This window comes from Camelus dromedarius, chromosome 6, assembly GCF_036321535.1.
Source record: "Camelus dromedarius isolate mCamDro1 chromosome 6, mCamDro1.pat, whole genome shotgun sequence".
Taxonomy (NCBI): domain Eukaryota; kingdom Metazoa; phylum Chordata; class Mammalia; order Artiodactyla; family Camelidae; genus Camelus; species Camelus dromedarius.
Window position 1 is genome coordinate 11,027,832 of NC_087441.1, and position 21,260 is coordinate 11,049,091.

The 21,260-nt window shown below is 37.0% G+C and overlaps 1 protein-coding gene across 5 annotated transcripts in view; it reads right to left on the reverse strand.

Moving 5' to 3' along the window:
* SCAF8 (SR-related CTD associated factor 8) overlaps nucleotides 1-21,260 on the reverse strand; it is a 200,033-nt gene that overhangs the window by 95,600 nt on the left and 83,173 nt on the right. The gene's annotated exons all lie outside the window — the stretch shown is intronic.

Sequence of the window (21,260 nt, forward strand, 5' to 3'; positions counted from 1 at the left end):
GGTTTCTGCACAGAACATATACATAGATTAAATACAGAGTTATTTTTCAAGAGCTGCTATTTGTTCCTTAACTAAGAGTAATGGGGGGACACTGGACATAGCTCAGTGGCAGAGTGCATGTTTAGAATGCATGAGGTCCTGGGTTCGATCCCCAGTACCTCCTCCTCCAAAAAAAAAAAAAAAAACAAGCCTAATTATTCTGCCCCCCAAAAAAGTAAAAAAAAAAAAAATTAAGAGTTTGGAAAAATGAAGACATTTCTATTTAACTTTGATAACTAGGATTTAAATATTTCTACCGTACACCTATTTCTACATATTAATTCATGAGTCAGTATTGATTATACTACATGTAAGGCACATTCAGGAATAAAAGGGTGAATAAGGCACTATTATTGCTCCTGTGGAACTAGCAGCTCTTAGGGAAAACAGGATTGCTATACAAATAAATTATAAGGATACATTTTAAATAACTTACCCTTAAAATACAGAATTTTCCCTAAAAAGCTATCTAAGATTTTTGCACAACTCCACACCCCAACCACGCACAGCAGTATCTGTAGCCATTTGAAGGCCCTGCTTCTGCAGACCCGCAAGTGTCTTCTCTCGCCTCTTTTTTGGGGGTGATGGGACAGGGGAAATTATGCTTCTGGCCCTGGGTCTACCCACATACACAATGGGTTAAAGCAACGACCACCACATAACTCTCCTCCTGTGCAAGCAATCATGCCAATAAAATACGCCCTGGCAGCTAATACTGAATGGACACACAGTTCTCAGTAAAGAAAGACTAAGTGAAAAGTGCAAACCACCTGCATCCCTCAGAGTCTTTCCTGTATGTTTCAGAGTCTCCCCTCTCAGCCTGCAGGGTAACACTTCACTGACATCAGGACAACATGACACTACAAAAGCGGTTTTCTAAAAGTTAACCCTAACTTCCTGAAGGAGTTAATGGCTTAAAAAAAATTACATCACAAAATTCCATGTCAATACTGAAGTCTTGAACAGTACTCTAAAATAGCACGTCCAAAAAAGCAATAACGTCATTTAAAACTCTACCAAGACTGGGTGCAAGCAAGAAAAACAGGAAACTGAAATATTCCTCAGCAGAGGACTGAAATGTTTAAAATTCTGCTGAGACTAAGTGTAACAGAAAAGCAGGAGACGGCTGCAATGTTCCTCAGAAGACTGGGTGACTAAATTGTGGGTCTCCACGCAGTGGACTATTATGCAGGTGTTAAAGAGAATGCGAGGTTCTTATGCACCAAAGTGTCAGGAACGACAGACATGTGGGGAACGGGCAGGAGTGGCTGTCTCTGCAGAACAGCTGGCTGGCCGGCTAACTCTGAACTTTTTATTTCATGCTCTTTGGTACTTGTTGAATTTTTCATGATGAACATGTATTACTGAAAAAATAAAACAGAAAAATGACCATAAAGTAAATTGTATTTTGAATAAGCAAGAAAATCCAAAAACTGTTTGGTGGAAAGTGTAAAGAAAACAGGAATGTGAGAGATTTTCACAACAAAAAAATAACAGACAGTGTGTAACTTTTCTCTGGTGGAGTGAACAGTCTGATAAATTCATTTGTCAAAATAATGTCGATTTGAAAAAATAAACAATGACGGAACGGGTTAACGTGACAGTATTCCTAAAAGGAAACAAACCCTTATAGGAGAGGTACTCAGTGTGGGAGTGGGTGATGCTTTATAAGGTACTTTCTCTGTGCACAGTTATCCTTACAAGTTTCCTTATCTGTTTGCTTTAGTCACTGCTTAGCTCCGCATGTTAACAAGAATCAGCTGTGACCACCACGCCCTTCTCCTCCACTTGTGGAAGCTTTTGTGCACACACCTCAAAAGCATAAAAGCAAATGTAGTAACGCAGCATGAACCAACAGTACGAGTCCTCACGGTTGTCTGATGATAAATTCCGTGCTCAGGACAGAATTCTCTACGGGGACTAGGGAGGCAGTAAAAACGGTTTTGAGAACAACCACAATTCAGAAACCCATCACGCTGCTTTTAAAGGCAGAGCAAATAAATGATAAGGCTCTAAAATGTTGTAATTGAGAGATTCTTTTCTCTTTTACTTTTTGAAAATACTGTAGGGAAAAACTCCCAAAACAACAAAAGCAATGATGTTATCTAGCATGAAACCCCACAATCTAAAATTTCAATTTACAGACTAGTGTAGGTAGAGATTAACCGGAATAAAGCAACCAAGAGGAAGAAAACAAAACGGCGGTGGAGCTGGGGCGGAAACTGCTTTATGCCGCCCGTCCGGGCAGGGGAGATGGAATGAAGGAGCATCAGCATGCAATCTGGACTAACTGATCATTTATTAGATGTTCACATCAGCGCTCTGTATAAAAATGTGCGTGTGACAGTGACAGTTCATCGGGGGTAGGGTCGGGGTGAAGTGAAGAACTTTTTTTTTAGTTCCCGAAAGGTTCAGGGTTAGATTAATTTAAAAATCGATAGAGGAAAGCAAAAAAGAAAGTGAGGAAAAGGTAAACGCCACTTATTTCACAGTATCACTTGAGGCTAACAGTGTATTTTACAGATTAAATTCCCAAGCATCTGTGTGTGTACCTGCCTGCTTGCACTTCACAAGCTACGTGAAAATCTGCATGTGAAGACGGCAAAAGCAAACCTTTCACTGAGTCCTGATGGACCTTAAAAAACAATCAATTTTATCAGCAATGAGAATGAATTTACGATGCAGATGTTTTGCGGCTGTAATTTTTACAGACAATTCACTTGTCCACTTTTAGATTTATTATTCTGGGAGACTAAAACAGTAACATTTTCTTCTCTTTCTGGCAAAGCTGATCAACAAATTATTAAAAAATTTGCCCCTCATGCATATTTATCAGAGTCAAAATCCTACACCACTTAAATCATCTGGCAATGGCAAAATTCTGTCGGAGCTTACAAAATGAGAGGGATGTTAATAACTCCCAAAACTATGTCTTAAAAAAAAAAAAAAAACCTTTAAAAACTAGACTCTACTCCAAAGGGGGTACGCCCAGCATCACATAAATAGTAGAATGAATTGACAGCCCTGAAGACATGAAGATTTACCCTTTGAAAGAGTTTAAAATGTTTTATATTCAGCTAAAGGTTTTCACGCTTCCAAGACCAAACTGAAATGAGAACATCATTTCTGAGTTTCATAAGCAGAGACTCCAGGTCCTCTATGTTAGTAACTAACAGGACAATGTAATCTTACAGCAGATCTGAAAATCAAAAAATCTTTGGGAAAACTGAAAATTAATTTCTGCTATGACTAATGATTTTTTTTTTTAACTATACAGTAAGGCTGTGTTGTGAGCATTTTATATTTTGACAACAAATTGGAATTTTTAAATCCTACTTTCTGGTTGGAAATGGACTGATTCGGCCTTTGATGAAGAGGCTCTAACACTCTCCTTGATGGGACCTCGTTAGCTACCTAGTCCTCCTTTAAATATACAGCTAAGCAGCAAACTAAAATGCCGTGCAGTCTACATCAAACTAACTCCTCTACCTAGTTTGATGTACAGTGAATCTGCATTATGATGGACTCTTGAAACTCTAACTGCAAAATCCTTTTTCCTATCTTAAAAAAACCATACGCTTTTAGGCTAACAGAAAACACTCCAAATTAGAAATCAACGCATGGGGATACATAGAAAGAAGGCGGAGGGGGGTGTCGGTCAAGGACAAATCTGCCTTGTTAAAGATGCTTTTCTTAGGGAAAAAAGAATGCAAAGTTGCGTCTTAGGTGGATAACTAATCCACCTAAAATGCAAAGTGCATTATTGCTGTCTATGTGTATCTTCTTAAACAAACACTGCTCTTGGAGCATTACAGGTCAATTAGCATTTGGGTAAATAAGCTGCTTGCTTCCTACTGTGCTCTCCTCCCACTACAAACAAGAGGTCCTAGCGTAGGGATGACTATCAGCATGGACACTCAGAAAGAAACATCTCAGTTTCATTGTTACCAGAAGAGTAGAATGAAAAGTAGCACGCTATATGGTACAGTCAGGGCAAATAATATTTCTGGTTCCATTCCTAAACCCACCTGAAATTGGCACAAAGAAATCCATTTATCTTAATGGTCTTTTTAAGTATTTAATTTGCTTCTCAGTCAAATAAGTAATAGAATGGTAATAGTTTAAATTTATTCATATTTATACTAAACAAAGGTCAATAAAGCTAAAGTGGAACCAGGTACAACAAAAAGGCCAAAAATAAGGTCAACTGTTTACATTTTTACTCAGCAAACTCCCTCTGTCCCCATTCCCAAATAGGCTAATTTCAGTTACTCATCTAACTTCTGAGACAGTGTTTTGGAATTCCTGTTTTAACTTTTTTTTTTTTAAACTCTGGCAAGTTAGGTTACCAGAATTTAAAAATGTACATTCAATGGTTAATACAGCACACTCAAAATTGGAGTCTAATAATTCCAGAGGATTTGAAATAAATAGTCCAACAGATGGAACAGGAATCATTCAACTCCAGACATTGGTAACATGCACATTATTATAGAAAAGAAATTTGACTTAACGAGATTTGACAAATGAAACACAAACAACACAGGGATGGGCTGCTTCTGCTGACAGCATTCAACCCTTCCACGGGGGAACTGTCTGCTTTACTAGGCAACAAGAAATTGCTTGCTCTCTAGGAAAAACTGCAAAACTGGGCCCCAAACACCAGTAGATTATTTAATATTCTTTTAGCTTCCACCTGAGAATAAAATGCCACATATAACTTGGTCTACTGGGAAATGTCCCAACTAAGAAACTAACATGAAGGAAATGAAATCTAAGAAGACTTAGAGGTGGTCCCTTCCAAGGCGCGATTTCACTGGGCAGTGCGCCTTGTTCAAAAGTATGAATTCCTGCCATTTTATCATCAACCTCTAAGGAAAATTTGGAAGCTAGGCTTACAAAATTCACTTATTAAAATGAGTTTTTTAAAATATCACTAAGTTAATGCATAACAGCTAATTGTCTAGTATGAGGATGGGGGCTGTGAAAGGAAAAGTGAAAAAAAGGGCAAAAAGAAGGTTTCAACCTACTTAAAATTCTGCCCAGGACCAGACTTACGTGTCACGTAAAAGTGCCCACTAACCACACAAGGGCATGTGAAGAAACCCACTGGTCTCTCCACCACCTCCCTCCTATGCTACATAAAACCACCAAATTAATCTCCCCTAAAACACCAATTAAGTCACTTCTCAGTTTGAGAACCTGTACTAAGTGGTTCCCCACTCCCTAAATAATGAGATACGGACTTCTCAGCTCCCGATGCTTAAGATTCTGCCTAACCCAGTCTCACTTAACCAACCAAACCACATGTCACCTTACTCCTACGGTGACCTTGCCAGCGCTGGTCAGATGGGCCTTTCATCTTCCCAGCCTCGGAAGGGCTGACTACCGTAACTGCGGTCTCCACCGCATCCCTTCTCTGATTACCTGCAGCATCTCGCACCTTCACCAAATGCTGAAGCGCTCGATGATATTCAGCCTTGTGTTTTATTACACACCCTCTCCTCCCCTAATAACTTCCAAGTTCCTTGAAGGCAGTAACACTGAAAGAATTTCTATCCCCATCCCAACCTGGACTCCCACCCAAGCAAAATGCTAGCCACATGGAATCGCCTTGATAATAGCTACCACAACTTATGCACTTATTTATCAAATCACATTCCAATGGATATCTGTAAATCAATTTATTAAACAAATATCTGAGCAACATTATACATCAAGCACCATTCCTAGGCACTGGGGCTTCACTTAGTAAATTGCCTTTGCTCTTAATTCGCTCTCATGTGAATCCTTAAAACAAAAAATGATTGACTTTTTCCCCCTGCCTACCAGCATTACACGAAGCCCTATAAAACCTCTTTAATGCAGACTCTGAAAGTTTGAGTGTTTCTACTTGGGTAAGTTACTGACACTGATACAAGTAAGACGAGACGCTAAGGCATCTTTGCCCCCCAAGACCAAAAGCACTGGATCTTTTACTTTATCACACTGACATCTTGAGATGAATTTAAGGTATGGAATTTATTTCCTGTGTGCCCTATTCAGTACTGGGTATATATGATCCTGAATGTTAGCTGTTAATAATTTTCATTTTTAAAGCTCCATACTGAAGATACATATCATCTGTCATCATTAAAGATTTCCACCTCTATGATTGTCTTTTTCTGAATTAATAAAAAGGATAGATCTAAAAACATGGCAAGTGGAGACTACCTACTCTCATTAGACCTGGTATCTATTATCTTTTAAATTGTGGTAAAATACACACAACATAAAATTTTACCATTTTAGTGGCATTTTTACACTGAGAAATCTGTTGAAATAATAGTGTAATACTGACTCAAATGTGAGATTCTTTCTGGCAAAAGAGAATTACTATAGTTAACACCTGAATTTGGAAACTAGTATTAGCAAATACCTTTCTCACATTATTAATACTGCTACTGCTGACAAAAAAAAATTAAAATATGCTATTAGTGGTTAAATTACTTATAAATATTTCAGGTAGCAAAATAAAATATTAAGTATTACACTCCCTAGATTTTTTTGCATTTTCTTAAAATTCACAAATGGTTCCTAAAAACAGTAGTAGTTAATCTTTATTGAGAGCTTATTATGTACCAGGTACCTGCTAATAGATACTTTACATGCAGTAGAGATTTTTGCTTTCTTATGGAGGTCTAATTCACATACCACAAAAAAATTCACCCTTTTCAGGGGTGTGGATATAGCTCAGAGGTAAAGAGTGTGCTTAGCACGTGCAAGGTCCTGGGTTCAATCCCCACTACCTCCATATAAAAAATAAAATAAACAAATAATATACTTCTAAAAATTCACCCTTTTCAAGTGTACATTTCAGTACTTCTAAGTATAGTCACAGAGTTGTGCAACCATCACCACTAACTAATTTCAGAATATTTTCATCATCTTGAAAAGAAACTGTGTACCCATTATCAGTCACCCTCGACTCCCTCCTCCCCTTAGTCACTGGCAACTACTAGTCTGCTTTCTCTATTGATTTGCCTATTCTGGCCATTTCATATAAATAAATCATATAATATGTGCTCTTGTGTATGGCATCTTTTACTTGGCATGTTATTTTCCAGGTTCTACCATATTGTAGCCTGTAATAGCACCATGCATTATTATTTAAAACCCCAAAGAAAACACTCGAGCTAGATACAATAATTGGCTCTGTTTTACGTTAAAAAAACTAAGGTTGAGAGATGAAGTAACTTGCCCTCTTTGAGTCTCTTTGAATTCAAATTAGTTCACTGCATTTCTATGGAGATGTAGAAACTATAAAATACTATGTGAATTACATACAAACTTATTATACGGAATAAACTACAGTTGACCCTTTAACTACACAGGTCTACTCACACATGGATTTTTTCCAACAGTACCACGTGATCCGTGGTTGGCTGAGTCCACAGATGTGGAACTGTGGATACAGAGGGCTGACTATAAGTTACATGTGAAGTTTTGACTGTATGGAACCCCCCTGTTGTTCAAGGGTCAACGGCACATTTCTTTTTAAAACTGCCACCCATGTCAGTTACCATGAGTAAAAGTCATAATCTCTCTATAAATTTTGTCTTGTGTAAAAATACAGCCAATGACCTCCATCGTGCTTTCAAACTCTAAATTCAAGTTGTTTTCAAAAACATTAAGGGGTTACTTGCTTTCTCTTCAACTCTTATCTGATTCCCAATCTTTCAGAATAATTCCCACAATTACATTCACTGACTATAATAGATATTGCTCTATATTGTAGAGCAAATGGCTTCATATCATAAAGTAAACAGTAAATTGAACAGGGCAACAATAGTAATAATATATTTCATATTATAAAAATAAACTCAGCATTTACTTACATATCTGTAAGTCCAATTTGTTTTTATTGCAATACATCAGAAAATAAGGAAAATCATTTTGGGGCTATAGAATTAAAAAAAAAAATCACTCTGGGAAGCTCCTGACAGGGACACATGAGGACACTTCTGGGATGAATTACAGGGAGGTTGTTGGCAAACCAATCTGGAGTGTGTATGTAACTCACTGTAAATTTGCCAGAAGCAGTCAGCAAAGAAACTTGTTGATCTTTTTGTTATTTTTGCTGATTTATTCAAAATTCTCTGCCAGCATATTTGTTAGTGCGTCTGCCATGATAATAATGCAGATGTACATGGCAGTGGCAGGATGAAAACCCTCAATGAATATTGTCTGTATTTGGAAGACACAGGCTGAGTTGCTCACAAAAAACAAATGGCAAATATAAAAGACCGAAGAAGAAAAGGATTAGAGCAATCTGTTGAACATTTTAAATCAAATCAAACACTGTTACCTTCAATCAGAAACAGCATTTTAAAGATGTTTAAAAATGTTGTTTTAAAACTTTCAAATTGTTCAAGCATTTTCACTCTTTAATGGAAAATAACCAAAGGTGATAGGCAGTTTTTCTGGTTTTGTTTTTGTTTTTGTTTTTTTTAATAAAGGGCTTTGAATCATAAAATTGCTCAGGTAAACAGCCCACCTTCCAGGTCCTATACGATCAGCAATTCCTTTCTAGAATAGCTCTACAAAATAGGACTTTTTGGAAATGTTCTGCATTTGCACTGTCCAATTCGGCAGCCACAGCCACATGTGATTACTGAGCATGTTTAAGTGTGGGTGGTGTGTGGAAACAGACTCACGGACATAGGAAATAATCTGTGGTTACCGGGGGGGTGGGGGGAAGTGGGGAGAGATAGATTAGGAGTTTGGGATTAACAAATCCACATTACTATATATAAAAGAGATAAACAACAGGGACCTACTGTATAGCACAGGGAACTATATTCAATTTCTTGTAATAAGCTGTAATGAAAAAGAATCTAAAAACATATGTATGTATACATATGTATAACTGAATTGCTTTGCTGTACACCTGAAACTAACACTGTAAATAGACTACACTTCAATAAAAAATAAGAATTTTTTTAAAAAGCATGGGTGGTGTGACTGATGAACAGAATTTTGAATTTTTAATAAATTTAGCCACACGTCACTGAGCAGCTCCTTACTGGACAGTGCGGATGCTGAATGATGAGAGGCAACATGCTATAAAAGGGCCACACCACTAATGTTCTGGAAACTTCAGACAGTAAGACAGACTGGGGTTATTTGTACCGAAGGGGGAGGAGGACCATAAGGGCAAATAAACTTCCAAAGAAATCTAAATTTGATTTCCAAGATTTTAGAAAGGCTCCTTCAAATCCATGCATGAGGGCTATGAATATAAAAAGAAAAAGAGAAGGAAGAGGGAAGCAGAACCCAGAGAGCCAGAGGAACACTACACCTGCCACTTGGAAGCAGTCGTCACTAACATTTATTAAGCCATCAGTCCCCTCCAGGTATTGTACTAAACTCTTTATCTGTACTCTCATTTACTCCTCAAAACAAGTCTTCCAGTTAATATATTTATTATCTTCATTTTATGGGTAAGGTTACTGAGACTTAAGGAGTTAATCTGCTGAAATAAAAATGCATCTTCTAACTGAAATCAAAGTACTTAAAATATATATATTCTTCAGTAAATATTTGCTGAATTTACTACAAATTTGTTTCTCTAGTCCAATGATAAACCCCTGTGGTAACATGCTTTCTCTAACTCTTATGCCTCAAGCATTTGTACTTGAGTTTTAGAATCAAGTTTAAATTTTAGCATTTAAAGTTTTGTAGTTTCAGAGTCTGGTAAGAAATGAGGAACTTTAAATGTCTGATCAAAACATTTAACTTTGTCATTTTTTTAGATCCATTAATTTAAAAAATCAATTTCCCATATTTTTGGAAATTATGTTACAATAATTTTGATACAACTGAAACACTACATTTATTACACAAAAGTTGTGTCCTGTAACAGCATTCACTCTTATATGTTCATCTTAAAGCAGAGCTGAGTCATATAGCTTACAGTAACTTTTAAATAATAAAGCCTCGATAGTTTCCAATCTTTTCATTTATCAATGACTTTTTTTAACCTTTCGTATTTCATTAAACAATATACATTCACTTCTTATGGACAAATTGCCAGTATCCACAAGGTAAGGTGAGGTCAAGATAAGCTTTGGGACCTCCCTATCCCCAATCAGAAAAGGCCAAAAGAAATCCAGGAATTTATCCCCTTGATCCAAATCCAGAGCACTCTGCCATCCCAAGACTTAATGAAATTCAGTCTCTTGACAAAATAGAAATATTCACATGAGAAATGCACTCAAGGCTCTTGTTTACAAACATTATCAGAGATGGCATCAAGTAAACTCTTAAATACACCAAGAAGCACTTCCAGTAAAAAAAGATCTTCCCTCTCTTGTCAGAAACAAGTATCACATAGGGCTTCTGCTAACAGTTGTCTTATGAGAAATATAATTTTAAAGAATATATAACAGATTATCAAATTTACCCTTGCCTTAAATTTCCGTTTTACTTTTTTCTTACCATTAAGCCTTTTTATAAAAGTAGCTAGTCTTTACAAACATCAAAAATGTGTGTGTAGAGGTGTGTGTGTGTGTACATATATACACACATGAATGTATGTGTATATACGTATATGTATATATTCCATTTGAACATATGAAAACCCACATTTGTTGGGGAAAAGAAAAATGAACTAGAGCCCTATTTCTCAAAGTTTATCACTCCTCAAATCATCTGAGGATCTTTTTAAAATGCAGACCCTGATTCAACAGTCTGGGATGGAGCCTGGAATTCTGAGTTTCTACAGAGCTTTCAAGTATGGTGCTTAAGTTGCTGGTCTAAGGCCCTGTAGAGCTAAGAACTAATTTCCCCAGATCTCAGTGATTTTTTGGACTGTTCTAAACATCTTCTTAATGTTCGCTTATTCTTTCAACAAATTTTCTCTAAATGTGTATCATGAGGCAGGCCCTTCAGTAGGAGCAGAAATAAGATTTGATATCAGCCCTCAAAGAAGAGAATGACCACTTTCCCAGGGGGAGCAGAGAAGGCTAAAGACGTGACCCTGCACTGAGTCCTGGAGACAATCAGGAGTCCACAGAGCGGAGAGGAGGAGGCTCCCATCTCGGGCAGAAGAAACAGCCAGACAAGCAGGAAAGCACTCTGGAGGAACTGTGCATTACATCAAATTCTGAAACACACGGTCTTTACGATGGAGATCAGATAGGTGACTGGGAACAGGCAAACAGAGTTAGATCACAGAGTCCAGTATGTCACTGGTGACTTTAGAAAGAGCAATTTTAGTGGATTGGTGAGGTCAAAAGCAGATTATAGTGCACTGAGGAATAAAAGGAGGACAAAACTGAGGCAAATGAAAACACCCTTTCCAAAGATCTTGCTATAAAGGAATTAAAGAGACCAGCAATTAGAAAAGAACAAAAGTCAAGGGCAAGTTTTTATTTTTTATAAGTGTGAGAGACTTGAGCACATTAACAGGAAAACTTGGGGTCAGTGAAGAAAGAAAGTTTAAAAACACAGGAAGGAGACGATGTTTGACGAAGCAGTGTCCTAAGTAAAACCGGATGAACAGACAACCAAGAAATTAGCATTGGACCTAAGCAGTGACACTTCTTCCTGAGACTAGAGAGTAGAGTTTCTCAGTCCCAGCACTTCTGACATCTGGAGAGAGAATTCTTTGTCCTGGTGGGGAGCGGGAGGGTGGGGCTGCCCTCTGCACTGTAGGACTTCTAGCAGCATCCCTGCCCCTAATACTCACCGGATACCAGTAGCACTACCAACCCCATCCCAAATGTGACAACCAAAAATGTCTCCAAATATTGCTAAGTGTCCCCTGGGGGAAGGAGAGAGCAAAATCTCCCTGGTTCCAAACCACTGGTCTCGAGGAATGGACTAGACAATTCTAGGAGAGCTCAGAGGGGCTACTGACACAAAGCGGGTCCCATCCACCAGTCGCACCAAAAGAGGAAGGTCCTTTGATCAGAGGGGAGAACAAGTATGTTTTTGGTGGGTGGAAAAATTTTTGAATGATTCTGTGCAGAATGGGAGAGGAACATAAGTAGGAAAACAAAGCCATCTGGGTATTAGAAATGTTTTCTATCCTCCTAGACAAAAAAGCAAATATATTTCCCTTCATGGGCTCTCTAGGAAACAGTAAAACAAAAGGACCTGAGCTTGAAGAATGCACTGAAGGAACTTTATCAAAATATTCTTAAAAATTTAACGAACTGAATCATTCTAAACAGTGTTCTGACTCTTAGAAGAAACTTTCTGTTTACCAGAACAAAGATTTAGGGGTAAAAATTGAATTGATCCTCCCCTGCTTCAAATACACAATTTTATCAAAATTCTCTAAAGTCTTTAACAGGAAGTCTTCTATATTTAATTTTCCCAATCCTATCCATTACAACCAATATTTTGATTTTTAAGACACAAAAGTAAAACAATCCAATATTTTAAATTATGCATCACCTTTGAAAAACTGTCATTAACTTCCGTACGCTGCATATGTGGGTATTAGTCCATATTAATACGTGTGCTCAGTGTAGAGAAAAAAATTAAGATTTATATCTAGGTCTCAAAAGCTTAATTACTGCACACTTACAGCGACTGGTCAGAAGACGTTGTAACTAGCTATCTCGTCTGAACTTATCTTCTAAGTACAGTCTTTACAGCTTGAGAAGCTGGCTTGTGTCTTAACCACCTTGTAATTCCTGAAAATGCTGGAAGCATACCTGTTCACAATTCAGTTTAGGCAGCTGCCCTTACACAAGTGAAAACAGGCCAGGTGTCTGACAATACCTCCAGTGTCTGTTAACATTATTTCCAAGGAAAGTGATCTGCAAAGAAATTTATCTCACTTAAAAATCTCCCCAAAACACATATTTAAAAAATACAGAACTTTGCCCTAGAAAATTTTCTTTTTTTTTTTTTTCCTGGATCCATGAACTCACTGAAGCACTTTCGTATGCAGCTAACAGAGTGGATTTACATTTAGCCAAATCTTCCTCGAAAGATCAAACGCATCTCAAAGCAAGTACCTAATACACTAAAATGTGCTCAAACAGTAATTCCAGGCATGATCGGCAAAGATTCTCATCCGTGCTAAAATAACCCAGGGAACAGGCATCTGCTGAGAAGAGTGACTGTTTCCTGCTAGAGAGAAGCCACAGCGTCAGCTGTCACCTGACTACGGTTAGTCTCACAGCCTGAACAGAACTCTGTTAGGCTCCCCAGCCACCTGAACAGCTCTGAATACTGAATGATAAGCGCTTTGGATGCGTTAGCACTTCTCTTTGAAAGCAAGAAAATTCAAATTGGATTCAGTTTCAGATCTGCCACAGGCACTGATCAAAGGATAAAAAGTTAAGCTGAAGTTCTATATTCTAAAGACCAACATGAACATGATTCAACTGTATTTTTAATTGCAACATGACCTGCACATGTGAGGCTCTGCTACGATGAACTCAATCATTAGGAAAAGCCCGGGCACTTTACCCGGAACCTGACTACAAAGTGGTGTGCGGGCCTACACCCAAGTGAGTACAACTTACTGAAGGCAAACATGTTCGTACAGCAGTCAGGGTTAGTGCTAAAGCTGTCATGTCTCTCTTCCTCCCGAAGGAAATAAGTGCATATGATTTGGAAACATGTTAAGAAGTATAAGAATTGAGAAAGAGAATGTGGGTATATAAAGATCGTTAAAGAACAACCTAGACATTAATAATTACAGCTGACAAATCTAAGGATTTCAATACCTGGCTCATGTTTTAAGCTACTGGGAGAAAAACAACTCTGTTGCCTATTTACTGTTGCAAGTTACTAAATGAAATTACTTCAAAGCCAACATTAAGCAAACAAAATTTCACTAGACACTTCAGTCAACTCAAAGTACTGAGTAGAGTCAACTTCCAAAGCGGAAAAACTTCTTTCATTTTTCTTAATATATACAAAATGGATCCAATATTTGATGGTGCTCAACACTAAAAAGTCAGCAAGGCCATAGCACTGATTTCCATGATGAGTCATAATCTTAACATATGGGGGTTGTATAAACGTGAAAAATAGCTGTAAAACTTAATTTCTCATTTCAGAAAGAAATCTGGGTGTATTTAAGTGCTAAACAATCTTTGTGTTGGCCTCTCACTGACTTTTATTTTCTTTAGGAAATATTACAAGTATGCTAGTCCTAATTCCATTCTCTTTTTCGATTTTCAATTCTGTTTTCTTATAAGATGTCCTCCTCCAATGTAATTTAATTTAAAAAAATTGTCCCTTTAACATTTAAAAGAAGTTTTAATATCTGAAACAAAAATTAACTGGGTTCAAAGATCATGCCTTACGCCTATGTTTCTAATAATGACTTAAAAGTTTTATTGACAAGTTTAAAGTAAACCTAAAACAAATGGCAAAGGATGTAATTATTTTATTTAACATCTTCATTAAGAACTCCTTTCCCTAAAAAGAGCTGAAAATAAAGCTAAAACATAATTCGAGCATGATGACATCTATAAAATTAACAGTCAATAAATAACTTTACCTACATTACTATTTTTGTTTTAAAGTACTTCAAATAATTCTGGAACAGAAAACTAAATTATCCAAGATGTGACTGCATCTCAAGGCAAGTGAGGCACAGACAGAACTATATCCATACGGTGTTAATGGAAAGTAACATGATACAATGTCACCTTAAGAACTAAAAAGCTGTACGTACACTGCAAACTGAGAGGATGCTGGGATGATTGTTTAAGAAAAGCACACAACTGAAAATGGTAAAATGCTTCAGGACCAGAATGAAGAAGTTTCAGTTCTAATGTTAGTAACCATGATTAGCAGTGACTGTCTAGAGAACTGTGAGAAATTTGTGGCTTAGCAGGCAGAGTCCCTGGATAGATCAGTGGTACCTGTCACAGTTGCAGGAGGAAAGCATATGCCTCTTTCAGGGGAGGGAGGAAAATGCTGGTATACCTTCCATATTTTTTAACCTTGCTATAGATAAAAATTAGTGTTGGTACAAGATGAGAAATTCCATTACTGATGGCTATTACAAGGCTAACTTTCCCCAGACTCGGGGTTCTTTCCATTGTGTAAGTTATAGGAAAAAAGGGCACCCTAAAATAGGTGAGTCCCGCTCCTGGGGCTTCCAAGATTTTTAATTACAGATGAAAGCTATAAGATCCGAAGAATATGAAAAAGCCAGAAGCAAGGCTGCAAGGGCCTCAGCAGTTGTTACAGAAGTCAACTCCAGCCGTGGAGGGCAGAAGAGGGTAGAACAACCATCTCGGCACAAAGGCACTGCAAACGCTACTCTCTCTCATTCACCAGGGTATGCTGTAATATTAAAGAGGGCCCCAGGGTGTACATCAGTCTGTCTGAGCAGGAGCACCCATGAGGTTTTCTTTCCTGGGCTAACTCCCTAAACCATATACACGTCTGGGTTTTTTTTGCTTGTTTGTTTATCATCATCCCAAGAGGTCTACTGGCTGGTTTCAAGTATGTACTCGAAATACATGATGAGCCAAGCATACTATCTTTATTCCTATCAATCAATCTCTCCTTTGTACAATGGCTCAATGAAATAATGTACTTCACTTTGAATTATCAGTTTGAGAAAAGGAGCTTAGAATGGTGTTTCCCAAATTAGAACATCCAAGAGTATGCCCATAATACAGCCTTAAATTCACAAAAAGGAAAAACGAAAGAAGAAAGGTTTCTTCCTGTTTGCCGACATTGAATACGAAACAAAGGCCAAAAAGGGGCACATGCCTGCCCACTGCTGTGTCCCTCACCCACCTCACATCTCTGTCTTCCCTCCGACGTCTTATTCAGCCTCAATTAACTTTCGGCATCTTTGGTACCACAGCTGGTACCAAAGCTGAAGAAAATCCACAAAGTGAACCACAGTACTGATGCCACTGACAGCAGTGGACAGTCATTTTAGAGAGTACTTTTGGGCTGTAATAAATCAGAAGATGAATCATGATTCAAGTCACTTAAAGCTACTTTTTTTTTTTTAATCAGGAATGTTACTGCTTTAAAAATTAAAGGTGGCTCTCTTGCTCCCTCTCATTCTCTGAGAATACTTTCAGTACTGAGTATCAATTAGTCTTAATTTCTGGTTATTGGATCACTTAAAGGAGTCATTTTTCTAATGAAGACTGACTTGGCCCTGATGAGAATACATCAGGCTTTCAAAATCTAATTTCTAAGAAGTACAAGTTTGGTAAGCATATGTAAGACTCAAAGCAGAGAAAGAAAGATACTGGTTTTATATTGTCTGATTCCTGGGAGAATATTCAAATACCATCATAAAAAGATCAAAAAAAAAATCTACAAGGCTTGATGAAGGTTCTTTGAGGACAGGGTGCTGATACACACACACATATATTTTCAATTATAAAACCATTCTGAAATGTTGTATTAAAAATGTAAACAGCCAAGAGAGAAACAAAAACAAAGTCAGACTATTCACTGTATAACAGGAAAAAAATCTACTGTTAAAAATCAACCTGACTCAACCGCTTTCAGCCAGAACAGGCGCTTGGCTTAAGATGCCTGAGTAGGTATCTAACAGCAAACCCAACGAAGGCAGGAGTCTGTAGTCCCTTTCTTTTCTCACCAGATCACCGACCACTTGGAGCTACAAAAAGGAATGGAGAGCTGACTAAATTGCTAAGAATAACAGGGAAAGTAGCAAAGTATTCCTTTGGAAAAATTAAGAAAAGCACACCTTGGGAGGACTTACTGACTAATCACAAAATGTCAGCCTCATTCAATTCTCCAGACTTAGGTATCATGATTGTTTTCAAGACCTGGCTACACTATTTCTATATGCTCTTAAAATCATTTCCCTCTGATGTTTACAAGCCTTGGATAGCGAAAGTAATCTCAAAGCCAGAGGTCGTGAGATCCAAAGGCTGGTGCCTATGTTCCCAGAGTTTCTCAGGTGAATCCTCCATCAGAATTTTTCCTTCATCCATAAACATTCCCACATTCCCTACTTTTACTATCAGTTAAATGAAAATGCTGTTAGGGTGAGGGAAGCCCTTTTTTGGTCCTTTGAAACTGATCATAATTTAGAAATCACCCTTCGTCTGCCATTGATTAGAATGTACACTACTGATTTTATTTGCCCCGAGTGTAAGTCATGCTATGAAGAAATTTTAAACAATTGTTGAAATTAAAACAAAGGCTTTGAAAATAGCTCTAAATATGCTTTTCAAATTCTCAGTAATCATATAGGGAAGTCCAATAAAAATTCTTTTTAATTGTTTTTCTAAACGTAGTTTCCCATACAATGGATTGAGTCAGACACAACTTTTACAAGTCATTAGTCATTTGAGTGATTCTTTTAGCATGAATATATCCATGGGAAAAGTGTAAATCTTTTTTCATTTCAGTTGAATCAGACTTTTTCAAATCTCATGGAAAAATATCTACTCTTAAAACCTGAAATCCTACTTCACTGAATAAGAAAATCAAGAATACTGTTTTTAACCACTAAATTGTTACTATCTGGACATATTTAGACAACTAACAAGAGGAAGGGAGCTTTCAAATTGTTCTTCCTGAAATTAGATCACAGCCATCTCTCCATGACAGGCAAGCCAGCTGGGTCAGCAGGATGCTTGCCACTAGCCTAATGAATGAATCAGACAGCTGTGTTTAAAGATTGGTACTGAGGACCAGAAACACAAATATAGCTCAAAGAACTGAGTAACCTTTAGAGATAGAAAAGCTTTAGATCTATAAAGCTTCAAGAACACTTTACTCCATTCCACCCCCTCTCACTATTCCCCCCATGTGGGGTTATAATTTCAAATCTGCATAAGTAATCCCTTAATTATTTGCAATTAATATACAATTGATTTGCATGCCCCAAAGTCTCTATTAGCCATTATTAATTATAACAATAGTGAATATCCATGTAAACTACATGCCAAGGAGTGTTCTAACTGCTTTGACGCTCTTCCAATGAAAATCAGGAGAATTATCCATTCAAACTTCCATAAAAATTACAGGGGACCTTGTTACAACACCTCTTTAGTAAAGGTCTACATATTCATAAACCTGGATTTCAATCAGATACAAAACTGATTTTTACTCAAAGATTTTGCTGGATAACTGTATGAAAAAATAGAGAAATGTATTGAGGTTATACTTCTAAAGAAATAAAAATAATGAACAAATTGTTAATTTATTTGGTAAATGAAAAAACCTATTTCTAATAAACCACTGAAATGGAAAAATGAGAGTCATATCATTTACTTAACAGGAAATTTTAATAAGCAGGTAAAACAAAAAACGCTAATACACTATGAAAAAGAAACAACAGAAATGAAATGGAAAGACATACACTGCAAATTTTCGGTGTAGCTGTATTTAATGAAGTCTAAAATACCTCCACTTTTAAAAGTCAGCATTTTTTTAAATGCAAGAACAATTTGTAGTAAATATTCTTTGCTGTATAATGCTAGTATTACTGGATTTTCTTTGCCAATTCCTTTAGTTCAAGTATCACTAAAGAAACATAAAAGTATGGGCATGTCAAATCCATCTAAAAAACTAGGCAGTGGCTATCGTGTTTAACAATTTGCAATACGTGTGTTAGGGTTTTAAATTTGATTGTTACAACACCCAAAGTAATTCACAAATGGAATTCCATAAAGATGTGTTTCATCATTCTAAAATGTGACTGTCTTTCCCAGTGTTTTAAACTGTTCAAGGTCTATTTACTTAGACCTTAAAATAGTTACAGAATTCAATCATAGGTTGTTATAAAAATGTGTCCTCCAAAAATGTGTGTTGAAGTCCCAACTTCCAGTACCCCAGAATGTGACCTTATTTGGAAACAGGGTCATTGTAAATATAATTAGTTAAGACAAGGTCATGCTGGAGTAGAGTGGGCCCTTAATCCAATTTAACTGGTGTCCTTTTAAGAAGAAAATTTAAGACACAGACACGCATAGAAGGAAGACGACGTGAAGACACATCATTGAAGACAGCCATGTGACGACAGAGGCAAAGACTGGAGTGATGTATCTACAAGCCAAGAGCACCAAGGACTGCTGAGAACTTCCCGAAGTTCGGAAGAGGCAGGGAAGGATTCACCTCTAGAGTCTCTGGAGAGAGCATGGCCCTGCCAATACCTGGATTTCAGACTTCTAGCCTCTAGAATTGTTAGCGATTAAGTTCCTGTTGTTCTGAGTCACCCAATTTTTGGTATGTTGTTACAGCAGCTCTATGAAATTAACTATACAGACCATATATTAAAATTAAAATCTAGCTGTCCGAAAGAGCATCTTTTAAAGTAAAGCACAGCTTTGAAGTCAGCAAAACCTGAGTTCAATCAAACACCTATGCAAATCAAAAGCTGTGTGACCATGGACTTCAGTTTATTAGTAAAGAAGGGAAAATGAGTCCTACCAAACAGTGTATTTCTTAAGATAAATTATATAGAATGTCCACAACATAGACGTTAAAAATGTTGTCTCTCCACTCCCAAGCCCCTCTCCCTGTAATGAGAATGCATTTTAACCTGTGGTCATAGACTATCTGGCTAACAATTCAGAAAGTAATATGATTAAAACAGAGGGCTGCAATTCAAACATTATTAAATAAATTTTATTAAAAACCACTGTCCTAAGTGAAGCCCTGATGGCTTTACTACTTAGAAATCCCTAAATCTTTACCCTGGGTATGACCACAGTGCTGTAAGACGTGATGTTTTTCGGAAACTTCTAAGAAGGTAAATGCCACCTTCTCCTACCTAAAAAACTCAAAGTAGTGTCAATCACCATAGAAGGAAAGAGGAATTCTTAAAAGTTATCTTTTGTACTTTCAAACATTATTTAATACAAGTCTTCTGATTTTACTAATATTCTTACTTATGTGTAAACTGACCCGAGTTCAGTAATAAACAAACACAAGACTCATGTCACTAAAAAGCAACTGTTCAAATGCAAGAACTTTTTATTTCATGTAATAATCATAACATATGCAAAATAATTAACTTTAGCAAGATTAGTAGAAAAAGAAGTATAACTCGCAAATACGATAAGCACGTTCCCCTGATGTGCGGGTTAGGCAGTGACAGAGCCACCATATTTAGACTCATCTGTCCAAAGACTTTGGAAAAGGAGATCAAAGGCCAGCACCATGACATGCTGTGTGGATTAAAACTTACATGAATCTAAGTTTAGTGACCTGAAGAAAACCTAGAATCAGGTTATATATTCTAATAAAGTAAAATAACTACAAATTGTCTACTACCACCAAAGACAACAGCTAACCTCTAGACTACCTGAATTCAAGTGGTGAATAAAGACTTAAGCTGAATGCTTACTGTGTGTAAAGATAACTTTACATACTTATTTCAAGCCACGGAATATTCCTAATATAGGAGTTTTATACACAAGGAAACTGAGTGCTAAGTTTTGGCTATATATACAGTGTAGAAACACCACATTTTAGAAAGGAGCTGCCAAAGCTACAACCTAAAATATAAATTTGCAAGCAATCACTGGCTCTGCTTTACATGTATTAAAACATTTTAAAGGATAAAAGTTTTTGAAATTTTATTTAATTTGTGGGAAAAGGTGTTTTCAAAAAGAAATCTTACTTAATATCAATGCAAAACAAAGCTGCCCCCAAAGTAGCAAGTTATTCAGAAAGCTAATATTATCTATGGTATTGCTTTAAGAAAAAACAAACAAACAAACAAACAAATCCTGAAAATAGAATCCGAGAAAATGAAGCTGAAGTGAATGCTGAGCCACTGGAAGACAGCCCTACTTAGACTTGTAACAATAAAAACACAAGTTTAGTGCTCCACTGCAGCCCTACCCTATAAGGATAAGCCTGGTTGGGTTGTTCAAGTTTACGTTTTTCTGCACAAACTTATCTGACTTTTCTAAAGAGAAGAGGAACTAACAGTTGGTGAACCGCTGCCACGTGTCTGGCACTTTATTACATGGTATGTAATGATTTTTTAATACGACATACATGGGTTTTCATTTCTGCTCCAATATTACAAGTTGTGAGACCTTAGGATATTAACCTGTGACTTGGGTTTCTCTCTACTAAAATAGATATTAAAATAATAACTACCTCACAGGATTGTCAGTGAGGATATTATGAAGGTAATAAAATTATCCCAGTTCTTGGCACATAGTACACATCTATTAAATATTAGCTAATATTATCAATAATAATTCTAAAAAGTAGCCCTGCAGGTTGGCTTTTAA